This window comes from Physeter macrocephalus, chromosome 6, assembly GCF_002837175.3.
Source record: "Physeter macrocephalus isolate SW-GA chromosome 6, ASM283717v5, whole genome shotgun sequence".
Lineage (NCBI taxonomy): Eukaryota > Metazoa > Chordata > Mammalia > Artiodactyla > Physeteridae > Physeter > Physeter macrocephalus.
In genome coordinates, this window is record NC_041219.1 from 49523790 (window position 1) to 49537312 (window position 13523).

The window sequence follows — 13523 nt, forward strand, 5'->3', positions numbered from 1 at the left end:
CACAGGCTGAGCGGCCACGGCTCACGGGCCCAGCCGCTCCGCGGCATGTGGGATCCTCCCGGACCGGGGCACGAACCCGTGTCGCCCGCCTCGGCAGGCGGACTCTCAACCACTGCGCCACCAGGGAAGCCCTCGCCTGTTTTTAATCTTTGTTTTTAGTGGAATTGTGCTGTCTGTACTCATTTGCCATCACTCTTTATATTACAGAGTTAAGGTTCTAAGCTCCATCCACCGATGCTTGTCGTGTAGTTCAATTTTTAAAAAAAATAAAAAAATAAATTTATTTATTTATTTTTGGCTGTGTTGGGTCTTTGTTGCTGTGCACAAGCTTTCTTTAGTTGTGGCGAGTGGGGGCTATTCTTTGTTGTGGTGCGCGGGCTTCTCGTTGTCGTGGCTTCTCGTTGTGGAGCACGGGCTCTAGGCACGCAGGCTTCAGTAGTTGTGGCACGTGGGCTCGGTAGCTGTGACTTGTGGGCTCTAGAGCTCAGGCTCAGTAGTTGTGGCTCGCGGGCTTAGTTTCCCCGTGGCATGTGGGATCTTCCCGGACCAGGGCTCGAACCCGTGTCCCCTGCATTGGCAGCTGGATTCTTAACCACTGCGCCACCAGGAAGCCCCGTGTGGTTCATCTTCACTGCTGTGTAGTATTCCCTCTTGTGTTCTGTGGTTTATTGATCCAGTCCAGTGTTGATAAGCATCTGGGTTATGTCGATTCTTGTGCTTTTTCTCAGAATGTTGCCGTGAGCATTCTGAGTCCCTGTGCGCAGGTCTGAGGGCTTCTCTGGGGGGTGTACCAGGGAGTGGCCCCAGGGGCCGGTGGTGAGTGCCCAGTGCCGCCCCCTCCCCTGCACTGGGAGCTGTGAGACCGAAAGGCTCCCTGACTAGCTGGGCCTCAGGGCACTGCTCACTTCCGATCCCTTCACTGCTGTGATCACGTTAAGTATTTTTTCTTAGGCTTCTTAGGCCATTTGATTTCCTCTCTTGTGAAATGCTTCTGCCCCTATTTCCATTGCATCTTTTTGTTTGTTAGTTTATCCTCCTGATTTGTAGGAGTTCCTAATATAATCTGGATACTAGTTCTTTTTTGGAAACATACGGATACATATATCTTCTTTTAGTTAGTAGGTTGCTTTTTCACTCTCGATGGTGTGAACAGCAATTCCTAATTCAACAAAGGCAGTTCAGCAGTCTTTTCCTTTATGATTAGGCCTTTTTGTGTACTGAGACATCGTTTCCAGCCTCACGATTTCAAAGAAATCTTATATTCTAAGAGTTTTAGAGTTTTGCCTTTTACCTTTAGGACCATAATCCATTTGTGATTGACTTTGCACGGAGTTTGACACAGCAGCCCCATTGCTTTTAAAATATCCCCCACGTGGATAAGTGGCTGTGCCCCTTTGCTCTCATGAGCTATCATACAGCAGCTGTGTGTGGGCTCCTCTGGGCTGTCATCTCTTGCCCTGGTCTGTCCACCCATATCCCTGTGCCCCCGTCATCCTGTCTTGGTTACATGGTCTTGATGTCTGGTAGGACAGGCCACCCAGGCCTGGTTCTTGTTTCTGGGCTACTCATGACCTTTTGCTTTTGGAGGTAAATTTAAAATCGTTTCATTTCATAGAAATCTCAGAAATTACATAGAATCTGTTGAACGGTTGGAGAAAATTAACACTTTGTTTTTGCATTTAGTTCTTCTGATCTTTTAAACAACCATACCTCCTTAAATATATTACACAACTTAGTAAATTTATTCATAGATACATTTGAAGCAAATAGCGTTTTTAAAATTTTTAGTGGCATTGAGAAATCTTATATTCTAAGAGTTTTAGAGTTTTGCCTTTTACCTTTAGGACCATAATCCATTTGGGATTGACTTTGCACGGAGTTTGACACTGCAGCCCCATTGCTTTTAAAATATCCCCCACGTGGATAAGTGGCTGTGCCCCTTGCCCTCATGAGCTATCATACAGCAGCTGTGTGTGGGCTCCTCTGGGCTGTCATCTCTTCCCCTGGTCTGTCCACCCATATCCCTGTGCCCCCGTCATCCTGTCTTGGTTACATGGTCTTGATGTCTGGTAGGACAGGCCACCCAGGCCTGGTTCTTGTTTCTGGGCTACTCATGACCTTTTGCTTTTGGAGGTAAATTTAAAATCGTTTCATTTCATAGAAATCTCAGAAATTACATAGAATCTGTTGAACGGTTGGAGAAAATTAACACTTTGTTTTTGCATTTAGTTCTTCTGATCTTTTAAACAACCATACCTCCTTAAATATATTACACAACTTACTAAATTTATTCATAGATACATTTGAAGCAAATAGCGTTTTTAAAATTTTTAGTGGCGTTGTCTAATTTTTTATTGACAGTGTATGGAAATGCAGTTGACCTTTGTAAGTTAATTTTGTGTCTGGCAAACTTACTAATCTCTTTCATCAATTCTAATATTTTGTGTGTAGATGTATTTGAGTTTTGAAAGAAGTTAATCATATTACTTATGAATAACGGTAGTTTCGTTTTTTTCTTTCTGTTCTGTATATACATGCTTGGCTTTTTTTTTTCCCCTGCTGGCCAAGACTTCCACTACAGTATTGAATATTAGTAGTGAAAGCAGGCATCCTGGTGTCATTCCGATTCTAAAGAAGTCTTTTAACATTTCTTCTTTGACTTGGGATATTTACTGTAGGTTTTACAGATACTTTATGTTAAGGGTGGTGCCTTGCTTTTCTCGTAGTTTTAAATCCTACATTATTGTTGAGATTCATCCTGTCCTTTCCCACGTGTCAGCTGAGCGGAGAATAGGTCTTTGCTCCTTTATTCTGTTGCTATGGTAGATTTTTATCGGTGGGCTTCCTAGTATCGAGGTGACTGTACATTCCCGAAATAAATGCAAATTGGTCAGGATGGATTTTTTTTTACTGCCTCGTGGGATTAAGTGTGTTAACATCTCATGTGCCGAACCGCCAGGAGGGGAAGCCTGGCCTCTCTTTAAATGGAAAAATGCCCTCTGACCAGTGTCTGATTCCTCAGTCGTGCTTTGATATGTTGTCCCATCAGCTGTGCCGAATATTTGGTCTGGTGACGTGTGTGACACTGTGATGTTTTGTTTGAAGGTGTTGTTTCTTTTCTGTACTTCAGTTTTGAGCGTGATGAAACGTCTGTGCTTTGCTAGCCTGTCAAGACAACTGGCTTGAGCACAAAACGTGGGACGTAAATCCCCACATTTGAAGGAGGTGAAGGTGGAGTAATTCACAAACCAAACGTGGCGTTGTTGCTTGCTTCAGAGCGTGCTGCATTATTAATTGTTTTGTAAACCTGTATTCAGTGTTATACTTTATGTGGTATCTGGGTGCCTATTAATCTACATTTTAGATTTGTTACAGACTGTTATTCTTGTTTCATTCATCAGATGTTATAATTCATACGGGGGAAGGTTCCCTCAATCCTGTTGCAAGCACTTGTGTTGTAAATATCTCTTCTTTCTGAGCCCACACGGCTCCTGGATCTCGGGAGATATAAATCCCACAGATCTTCTCAACAGAGCTGTATATTTTGCAGCTCCTCGCGTAGAAATTAACTCCACGGTGCTCTATACGCTGTGAAGTCGCGTTGCCGGTGCATATGGTAGAATTATGATGTTTTCCCATTTCTGAAATCAGATTTTTTTCCTCAGTAATCATGAGCACAGCGACATTTTCAATGACAATATATTTCATTTCTTCGGATGCACAACATCTCCGCTCCCCCGCTCCCCGAGTTGCTGGCATCCTGGTCCTGCCTTGGAGGCGTGCGGAGGGCCTGTGATAAGGTTTACCCAGTGAGGACAGAAAGAGCTGCCAGGAGGGGGCCTCCTGAGCACCCCCCCAGCGCCCTCCGTGGGAGAACGCTGGAGTTTTTAAGGAAAAACCTGGCATGGCGCTCAGGTTTCCGAAGCTGGGCAGGCAGACGGGGGATGCCTGTCGCATTTTCGTTTTTTTTTTTTTTTTAGCCCTGATGGTAAAAGTAGCAAGTATTTTAATTGTTGTCGTTGAGTATGAATCGCCCTGTAGAAAAGATACTTCAGGAAGGGTTTAAAGTTTGAATGACTTTTAATGAATTCTTTCTCTCTAAGAAAGATAAGAGCATCAGGAATGTCAACAGAACTTTAAGAGCGAATAATAACCAGTGCGCATTCATCGCCAGAGCCGGCTCGGACCGGTCTGTGTTTTCATTAAACGCATCCACACACGGAGGGCATATGCTTTCTCTATTGGCAGATAATACCGCTACTTGACCCCACAGCGCATCCATTTAAACGTGAGTTAGTGCGCTGTGGCAGGTCTGAGCCCCGCTCCGTGTCTCTTGTTTCTTGAGCTCCCCCACTTCTGCTAATAGTCTTGCGCAAGTGAATGCACCGCTCTCACCTTTCCTGTGACCGCTGTTCATAAAATACCTGGATTTTGGACATACGGAGCCGTGGGGGCCGTGGCGCCTGAAGAAGCGCAGAGCCCGTTTGTGCGGTGCCGGCCCTGCTCCCGCTGCGCGTGGCCTCGGGGAGGACGACCCGGAGGCGGGGCCGTCCGTGGGGACGCCGGTTTGGAGGGGACACCGGGCTGCGGAGGCCGGCCGGCTCACGGTCGAGGAGGCCTCTCCTTCCTGACCTGGGCCTTCGGGCGCCTTGCGGGCAGGAGGCCCGCGCCCCCGGCTGGCCGGCACCCCTCCCTGGTGCACCTGTGGCCCCTGCCGCCGCCTTTCCCCTGGGCCCGGGGTGCCGGGCTGACTGCCAGGTGGAGCCCCGCGGCCCCGGCTAGAGGGGGCTCGTCCTTGCAGCGGGGCTGCAGGGAGGGTGCAGGCCGGGCTCCTGCCGCGTGGCCCCCCGCCCGGCCTGTGCCATCCCAGGCCCCCACGGTGCTCTGGCTGCCGGCTCCTGTGTCCCTCCGTCAGGAGTCCTGGCCCAGGGCTGCTGGCTTTTGACCCCCTGATGTCAGTGACCCATCGCCTCTTCCCACTTTGTCCTGGGGGACTCAGAGCAGCGCTGGCCTCTGGCCTGTCCTCTGAGCTGGGCCTGAAGTTGCTCTGAGGATCCGGGCACGTCGGGGCCCTTGGAGACAGGGGTCCCGGCAGTGGGCTGGAGCCGGCTGTCCCCACGCCAGCCCTCCTGGGGCTGTGCCCGCTTGGCGAGGTGGCCTGGGTGGGGAAGGAGTGGGTGTCCTTTGTGAGGTCCCTCCCTGTTGCTGTAGCCGAGACTCGGCGTCAGAGGCCCTGGACGGGACCCGGACGGGACCCGGGGAAGGGGGCGGGGCGGGAGGGCCGAGTGTGCTCCCCGCCGGCCTCTGGCGCTTTCGGGGGCAGACGCCCCGGGGGACCCTGTGTGTCACTCGTACCCCTTAAAGCATGTTAACCGTTCGAAAACACCTGCTTGGGGAAAGCGATGCACTATCGGTGGCTTCTGTTTGGTTTTGTTTTGTTCTGAACCAGTCTGAGAGCGAAAGCTCAGAGATGGCTCGACGCATTCATCCTTTGCCGAATAACCGTGCCGTCGCTTGGTGCAGGTGCGAAGGCCCCCAGCGCAGGCCCCTGTGCGCCGCGGCTGGGACTCTGCGCTGCCTCCCTCAGGGTCTCCGTGTCTGGTCCGGGGAGAGCTCGTTATGACGGCGGCGAGGGCAGGGCACAGTGACCTCAGGGGAACCCTCCCTTCGCGCTGCTGCCCGAGCGCTGGCACGGTTGCAGCGCCTTCCCGGGCTGCGTGGCGGCCTTGCTGGGAAACGAGCCGAGGGGCTTCCAGAGGGGAGCAGCGGGGACCCCGGGGCCCACGGGCCTGTGTCGGGTTAACGGGTGGGGAGTTTCTCAGTGACGCTAAGTGACTTTGGCTGGAATCAGTGCCACTGCTTGTGATTTCAAAGCAAAAGCAAAGCACGCTCCTGTGAAGTGATTTAAGACGAAGGGTACAGAATAAATCGGTCAGTGGAAAGGAAGCAACAAAGAAAAAGAAACGCTGCACCCTTGCAGCTCGGCTGTGGTTTCCGACGGCAGGCGGCGGCCTCCTAATCGCCGTCACAGCCTGGTCTGTCGTGACTGCCTCTCTGCCCGCGGCCTTTAACGAGTAAGTTAACTGTGCCGCCGACGGGTTTAGTCTGTGCCGGGCGTCCTGCAGCAGCCCTGTCTCCCGGGGCCGCCGAGTCCGGGTCCCGCTCCCGTCCCACCGGCACCCGGGGAGAGGGTCCGGGAGCAGGGATGGGAGAGGACGGAGCCTGGAGGCTGAGCCAGCCGGACAGCTCAGGGCGGGCATGCAAGGGGCAGACGTCGGAACATGTGGTCTTGGCACGTGGGTCCCCGAGGCTGGAGCTGAGGGGGCCCGGGGCGCGGCCAGGGGCACGAGGGAGCCTCGCTGCCTTGCGGAGCCTGCAGCCCCTGCCCCCAGCCAGCGCCCTCCCTTCAGCTCCCCTCAGCTATGGGCCGGTCAGGACTCGGGGTTCCCCGCTGTCCTTTTGGATCCGTGTTTGCCCAGTGTCATCAGGCATCCTCTCTGTAGGGAGATCTCTTCTATATTATTACAGTCAGTGGAGTTTTCTTCTTGGGAGTCTAGAGGGGGGCTCATCTGTCTGTCAGCTTCTGCCTGCCCCTCAGCCAGATGCTGCTTCCTGTTCGGGGCTGGGGTGGCTGGTCCCAGAGCAGGGCTGGAGGGGACGCCTGGGCCAGGGGGCTCGCCCGCGAGGGCAGGTGCGGGGCCTGGGACAGGTGGTTGGCTTGGCTGGGTGGAGCCTCCACGGCCTCCTGGTGTCCTCAGCACGGCAGGACCGTTACTGTTGGTCCTTGTGATCTGTGAAAACCTCAGGTTGAATTTTTCTTATTAATTACTTCATAAGAGGAGGGTGACAGTGGACCCGTGATTCCTAAAATATTTGAAATTACATACTTAAATCATTGATCCTACCTAGAGAATTGTTCATGTTATGCATGGGGCGTATTAAATTTGGATGTACATACTTGCTTTGTGAAAGGGGCAGAAGGGATGGAGATGGGTGATCTGGGGGGAGACGAAGCTGCTCCTTGAAATTAACAAAGATAAGCTGTTGGAAGAGAGAGGCTGATGGAGATTTAAGCAGGTGGTTTACCTTTTCTTCTCCCTCTCCCGCCAAGAGACGCGTAAGGCACGGGAGTTCTTCTTACTTTCTAAATTACGAGCTACTGTTATAGGGAAATAACACGCAAGAAGGCGCGAGGCTCCAGGTGCAGCCTCCTGGCTCTGATTACCTGCCGAAGTAGGAGCGCTCGCCCAGAGCAGACGGCAGGCGAAGGGCACGCAAGCGTCAGAGCCACTGGGGGTGTTATTTATTGGCATCGAAGCTGTGAGGGCTCCGGCTCTCGGCAGCGGCCGGGTGCCTGTGTGGCGTTGGGGCGGGTGGGCATGGAGACGGCTCACAGCCGGCATGGTCCCCGAGGAGGGCGCACGCCCTCCTCCTCCGTGGCATGGACCCGGTGCTGGCGGACAGTCGCGAGTGCTTTGCCCAGCCTCCTGCGGTAGATTCTGCTCACTCCCGGTCCTTGGCTTGTGGCCTAGAAGCAGGGAGATCTGTGCGTGCATAAACAGAAAGTTCTCTGTACGCGGAGCCAGGCCGCCTTGCGAAGGCCGCTGGCCCCGATCCTCAGCCATGCGTGGTGCCCGAGCCCTGCGCCGTCCCTCTTGCCGCGGCTGTCTGTCTGTCTGTCTGTCTGTCTGCTCTCTGGAAGGCTCCTCTTGCCTCCCTCCCTCTGAACAGCTCCTCCTCAGCCTCACAGCCCTGTTTGCCGCCGCCTCCTCTCCGAAGTCTCCCTGCACCAAACGCCCCCACCTCCTTCCCCTCCACGGAGCTGAGTCTCCCCTCCCAGGCCATTTCCCATCTTAGACAAGTGGGGGACCTTGAAGTCCTGACTGGTTGGCATCTGAGGAGCCGGGTCTGGAGCATTGCTAGATGGAGAGACAGAATGGGAAAAGCCAGTCCCAAATCCAGGAGACACCCCGGGTGTCGTCTGTCCAGAGAGACCCCAGGTGGGAAGGTCCAGGTGCCCCCCGATGGCAGAGAGCTTACAGAACAGAGGGGAGCGAGGGCTGAAAATGGAGGGTGGGGGACCTTACTCATATACACGTCCATTCAGCCAGTGGCGCTCCATTCAGCTACACGCCAGGACCAAGGGCACAGAAGTGAGCGAGATGGAGGAAGACCCTTCCTCGGGGTGGGGGGGGGCTTCTGTGGAAATGGGCGGGGAAGAGGATCTGCCGCCTCGATAGGGCATAAAGGATGTTGTCTTCCACGAGAAGGGTTTGAACTAAGATCTTATACTGAAAATCATGGTGGCCATGGGAAGTTTGGGAGAAGGGCATTCCAGGCGGAAGGAACAAGTAAGTGCAAAGGCCCCGAGGCAGGGACAGAAGTGGGTGCAGTGTGAGGGGACCCGGTGGAGGCCACGAGGGGCAAGGACAGGGCAGCACGTCCGGCTCCGTGGAGTCATGGCTAGGAGTCTGCTTTTTCCCTCAGAGTCAGGGAAGCCCCAGGGCTGGACGTGTGACCTGATGTGTTCGCATCTCAGCCGCCCCTGCACCACTCCATGGGATGGTGAGTGCAGGTGTCAGCAGGGCGACCAGCCAGGAGACCGGGGGCCCCTGGGTCTGCCTCAGGGGCCTAGGTGAGGGATGGAGGGGCCTGGGAGGCATGGTGCTGTCCATGTGATCTAGGCCTGACCTCAGGGCCTGATGGCCCCAAAGCCCATGTCTCTGTGGTGGCAGAGCCGGGGTTTGCACCTGGTTTGCAGACCTCCACGGACGTGCTCTTCTCGCCGCCTCAGCCTGCCTGCCACCTTAAAAGCCACTTTCGTTCTATGCTTGAGTCACCTGGCCCTTTATTTATACATTACTGGGGTTAAAGTTGTAAAAATATAATTTCCAGGGTATCCAGAGAGATCAAGTAGAGTTAAGTCTAAGTGATTTGAACTGATAGCTTGCCTTAGCTAATAGGAAATCTGAATTCTACATTTTTCCTCAAAATAATACAGTGCACCCTTTCTAAGCGCCTTAACATCAGGGTTGGCGCCAGCTGCCGGAGGCCTAGATGGCTGATTTCGCTCCCTGTGGACGGTGCCGTGGACGTGGCTGACCTCTGCCTGTTCCCTGAGGGGGATGCTCAGCCCCCCCACCTCCTCCATGCCCTGCAGCCTGGCTCCGGGGACTGATGGTTCTGGGCTTCTCTCTTTGGGTTCCTAGTGGAGTGTTCGGGGGAACTAGTTCATCTCAGGACAGCCTGCTCTGGACTCCCCACAGGAGAAGTTGGGCCAGTGGAGGCTTTGCTTTGGGCCTGAGTCAGGAGCCCCGGCCAGCCCAGCCCCCCTGCAGCTGTCTCAGGCCTTTCCCGGCACCAGGAACAGTCCATTCCAGTCGCCTGCACAGGCGCTGAATTGTTTGCACTGGACAAGAAGACTCCAGTGCCCCAGCCATTCCTCCCAGGGTAAAGCTGGCCACGTCACCTGTGCCAAATGGCTTCTCTTGGTGCCAGGGCCGCCGAGGGCAAAATGGCATTCATGCTTGTGGGCAGGTTTAGCGGGACTCCCCACAGGAGAAGTTGGGCCAGTGGAGGCTTTGCTTTGGGCCTGAGTCAGGAGCCCCGGCCAGCCCAGCCCCCCTGCAGCTGTCTCAGGCCTTTCCCGGCACCAGGAACAGTCCATTCCAGTCGCCTGCACAGGCGCTGAATTGTTTGCACTGGACAAGAAGACTCCAGCGCCCCAGCCATTCCTCCCAGGGTAAAGCTGGCCACGTCACCTGTGCCAAATGGCTTCTCTTGGTGCCAGGGCCGCCGAGGGCAAAATGGCATTCATGCTTGTGAGCAGGTTTAGGAGTGTGTGTGTGTGCGTGTGTGTGTGCGTGTGTGTGCGTATGTGTGTGCGTGTGTATGTGTGTGTGTGTCACAAGCCCTCTGAAAGTGTGAGGCTTAGTTAATGGTGGGAGTGCTCCACGGCTTAAATTACCACTTGCCAGGAGGATGAGATTGCAGAGGAGGAGGGGAGGTCTCTGTGCTCCGAGCGCTGGCATGTCCTTCAGTGCACATGCGCGCGGCCTCTCTCTCCCCCTCCCCCTCCCTCTCCCTCTCTCTCTCTCTCCCGCTCTCTCTCTCGCTTGTGAGCAGGTTTAGGAGTGTGTGTGTGTGCGTGTGTGTGTGCGTGTGTATGTGTGTGTGTGTCACAAGCCCTCTGAAAGTGTGAGGCTTAGTTAATGGTGGGAGTGCTCCACGGCTTAAATTACCACTTGCCAGGAGGATGAGATTGCAGAGGAGGAGGGGAGGTCTCTGTGCTCCGAGCGCTGGCATGTCCTTCAGTGCACATGCGCGCGGCCTCTCTCTCCCCCTCCCCCTCCCTCTCCCTCTCTCTCTCTCCCGCTCTCTCTCTCTCTCCCTCTCTCTCTCTCTCTCTCACACACACACACACACACACACACACACACACACACACACACACGGCTCCCTGCTGGACCTCAGGCAGGTGCAGATAGATCCGATGCAGACTTTCCTCACCAGGAGCTCATAGTCTTTTCTGTTTCTTTCTTACTATAAAATTATAATTTCTTGGTCTTCTCGTCTTTTTCGATCATGTATGGAAACAACTCTTTGCTCCTGAAGCACAGCAGCGGTGGCCCTTTCTAGGCTGTACAAGGCCCCCGTTTAGCCAGACCAGCAGGGTGGAGTCCTGGCTCTGCTGTTCACAGGCTGTGTGACTTCGGGGAAGTTGATTAACTCCTCTGTGCCTCCGTTGTCTCCTCTGTATTAGTTACGTCTTGCCGCATAACAGCATTGCCACAGACCTAGCGCCTTAAAACAACACACATTTATTCACATGTGTTGTCTCAAAGTTTCTGCGGCTCAGGAGTCTGGGCAGGTCTTAGCTCAGGATCTCCGCAAGCTGCAGTCCAGGTGCTGTCTGGGCCACAGCCTCATCTGAGGCTCCCCTGGGGAAGCATCTGCTTCCAAACGCCCCGGCTGCTGGCAGAATCTGGGGGCTTGTAGGCTGCAGAGCTGGGGGTCTCGGGTTCTTGCTGGCTCTCGGCCCCCCTCAGTTCCTCGGCACGTGGCCCTTTGCACGTGCGGCTCACAGCTCAGAAGCCGGCTTCCCAGAAGGCAGCAGGGGAGAGCGTCTCCTGGCAGGCTGGGTTATGATCTTCTGTGATGTAATTCTATCCCCTTGGCTGTATTTGGTTGGTTAGAAGCAGGTCACAGGGCCCCGCTCACTCCAGGGGAGGGACCACACAGGGGCGGGCGTCCCAGGAGGCGTGCAGGTGGACCCCCTGCCCGCCGGTCATCTTTGGTGGACTGTGCAGCGTTGGATGGAGGTCTGCCAGGGCCCCAGTGAGCGAGGAGATGCTCGGCTGACCTTCGCTGCCCCTCCTGCCCTCGTGTGGCCGGCCGGCCGGGTCTCTCCTGCCTCTCGCTGCTCCTGCCTGTCGCGTGGAGCCCCCGTCCACCCTCCCCTGCTCCTGGCCTGCAGGGCTCCAGGCCCCTGCGGAGCTTCCTGACGAGCGGTCCTGGGGTCTTCCTGCCAGCGGGGCCTGGGCTGAGTGCGCCTTACCCTCCCAGCCTGTCCGCCCCCTGCACGCGCAGCCCTGCCACCCGTCCCTGGGCTTTCCTCGTGTACACGTGGCCAGGCGGGGCCGTGGCTGCTGCGTGTCTGACCTGTGACCGAGAGGTGCTGGGGCCCGAGCGGGGGTCCCGCCTGCAAGGACGCGGCCTGCTCGTCTGTCCTCTCGGCTGCCCGCCACCCTGGCTCGTGGGGTGCTGCTCCCCGCGTCGCCGGGGGCGCTGAGCCCGATGCTGCGGCCTGAGGACTCACCACGTAGCGCTGTGTGCGAGAGGCAGCACGTGGCGAACAGCCGTGAATGATTTTGGCCCTTTGATCTCACTTAAACATTCAGTTCTGGCTGGAAAACCGTTGACTTCACATGACAGACGTGTACGGATAGAGAGCATGAACGTGTTGCCCACTCAGCAACCATTTACCAGGTGCCCCCACTACAGGTGCTGGGCCGAGCTGCCGCCTGATGAATGGGTGCTTCCATCGTGGCTCATTTGGAAGAACCCCAGCGGACGAGCGCTCGGGTGGGGTTTGGGCGGCGGCCTGGGAGCTAGGGCTGCTCGTGCCGTGGTTGACCTCCCCCGTCTGGGCGCCAGGCCCCTCGCTGTAAATGCCGGAGCCGGTGGTGACTTGCGGGTGTCTGGACCACAGGCCCGGTGATGTGTAGCAATGCAGGCAGTACTGGGGGGGTCGACCTCCTTGGGTACAGACGTGCTTGGCTTTGCAAGGTCGGCCCGTTTGGAAATGATGTGAGTCACCCTCTGTTGGCACGCTCGCTGGTCCAGCCTGCGCTGGTGGCAGGCCCGGGAGGGCGGCGAGGCCTGGCCCAGTGGCGGGAGCCCGGGGTCGGGGAGCCGGCGGTGGGTGCGTCACTGAAGGGAGGCGGTTCGGCTCTGCCGGGTGGGGGACCGGGGGTGGTGCTCACAAGCAGGCAGCGCTTGGCTCTCCCAGCAGGCTGGGGGGCGCAGGTGGCAGCACAGGCTCCATCCAGGGGCTGGGGCTTAGCTGGAAGCCAGGTAAGCAGGGCAGGGACAGGCTTTCTAGGCAGCGAGCCCGGCAGGAGGTGTCAGCCTGGCGGCTCAGCGCAGCTGGAATCTGGGAGCTGGGCGGAGAGGAGGAGAGGACCGTGAGGCAGGGGCCGGACGCGGAGGCGCCGTGTGTAGGGGGTGGAGCCAGCGACGCTCTTTAAGCCGTGTGCGCGTGCACGTGTGTGCGTGCGCGTGCACGTGTGCGCGTGCGCGTGGCTGAGGGCGCTGTGTTGCGCCCGGCGAGATCCCTCTCCTGAAGGAAGGTGGAGGAGAGGGTGGCGTGAGTGAGTGACGTAGCGGTCCGGAGAGAGGAGGCCCCGGGTTGTCGGATGGCTGGCGGGGGTAGGGGTGACGGAAGACGCTGGCCTCCGGATACTGATCGCTCTCCAGGGGTTTAAGAAGACGTCTGTTATGTCACTTGCGTGTGGAGTCCAAAAGTAATACACGTGAATCCATAAACAAAACAGACTCACAGACATAGAAAACAAACCTACGGTTACCAAAGGGGAAGGGAGGGGGAGGGATAAATTAGGAGCATGGGGTTAAGAGGTACAGACTACTATACATAGAACAGACGGGCAACAAGGATTTGCTGTATAGCACGGGCAGCTGTATTCAGTATCTTATAATAAACTATTCAATATCGTGGGACATAATCTGAAAGAAAATCCATTAAAAAAACCAACCAAGCTCAGAGATGCAGAGAACAGACGGGTGGTTGCCAGAGGTGAGGGTTGGGGTGTGTGTGTGACGTGGGTGGAGGGGGTCCGAATGAAACAAAACGCCGTAGGGCTGTAGTGTACAGCTCGGAGGGCACAGTTCATGATATTGTATCCCATCTTGGAAAGTTGCTAAGCAGCTGAAGCTTAAAAGTCCTCATCACAAGAAAAAAAATGTATAACGTGTGTACGGTGATGGACGTTAACTAGACTTCT

General features: G+C 55.6%; 1 protein-coding gene across 1 annotated transcript in view; it reads left to right on the forward strand.

Annotated features, from left to right (window-relative positions):
• The window catches only part of TBC1D22A (TBC1 domain family member 22A), a 299657-nt gene that overhangs the window by 99385 nt on the left and 186749 nt on the right, over positions 1-13523 (forward strand). The window lies entirely within an intron of this gene.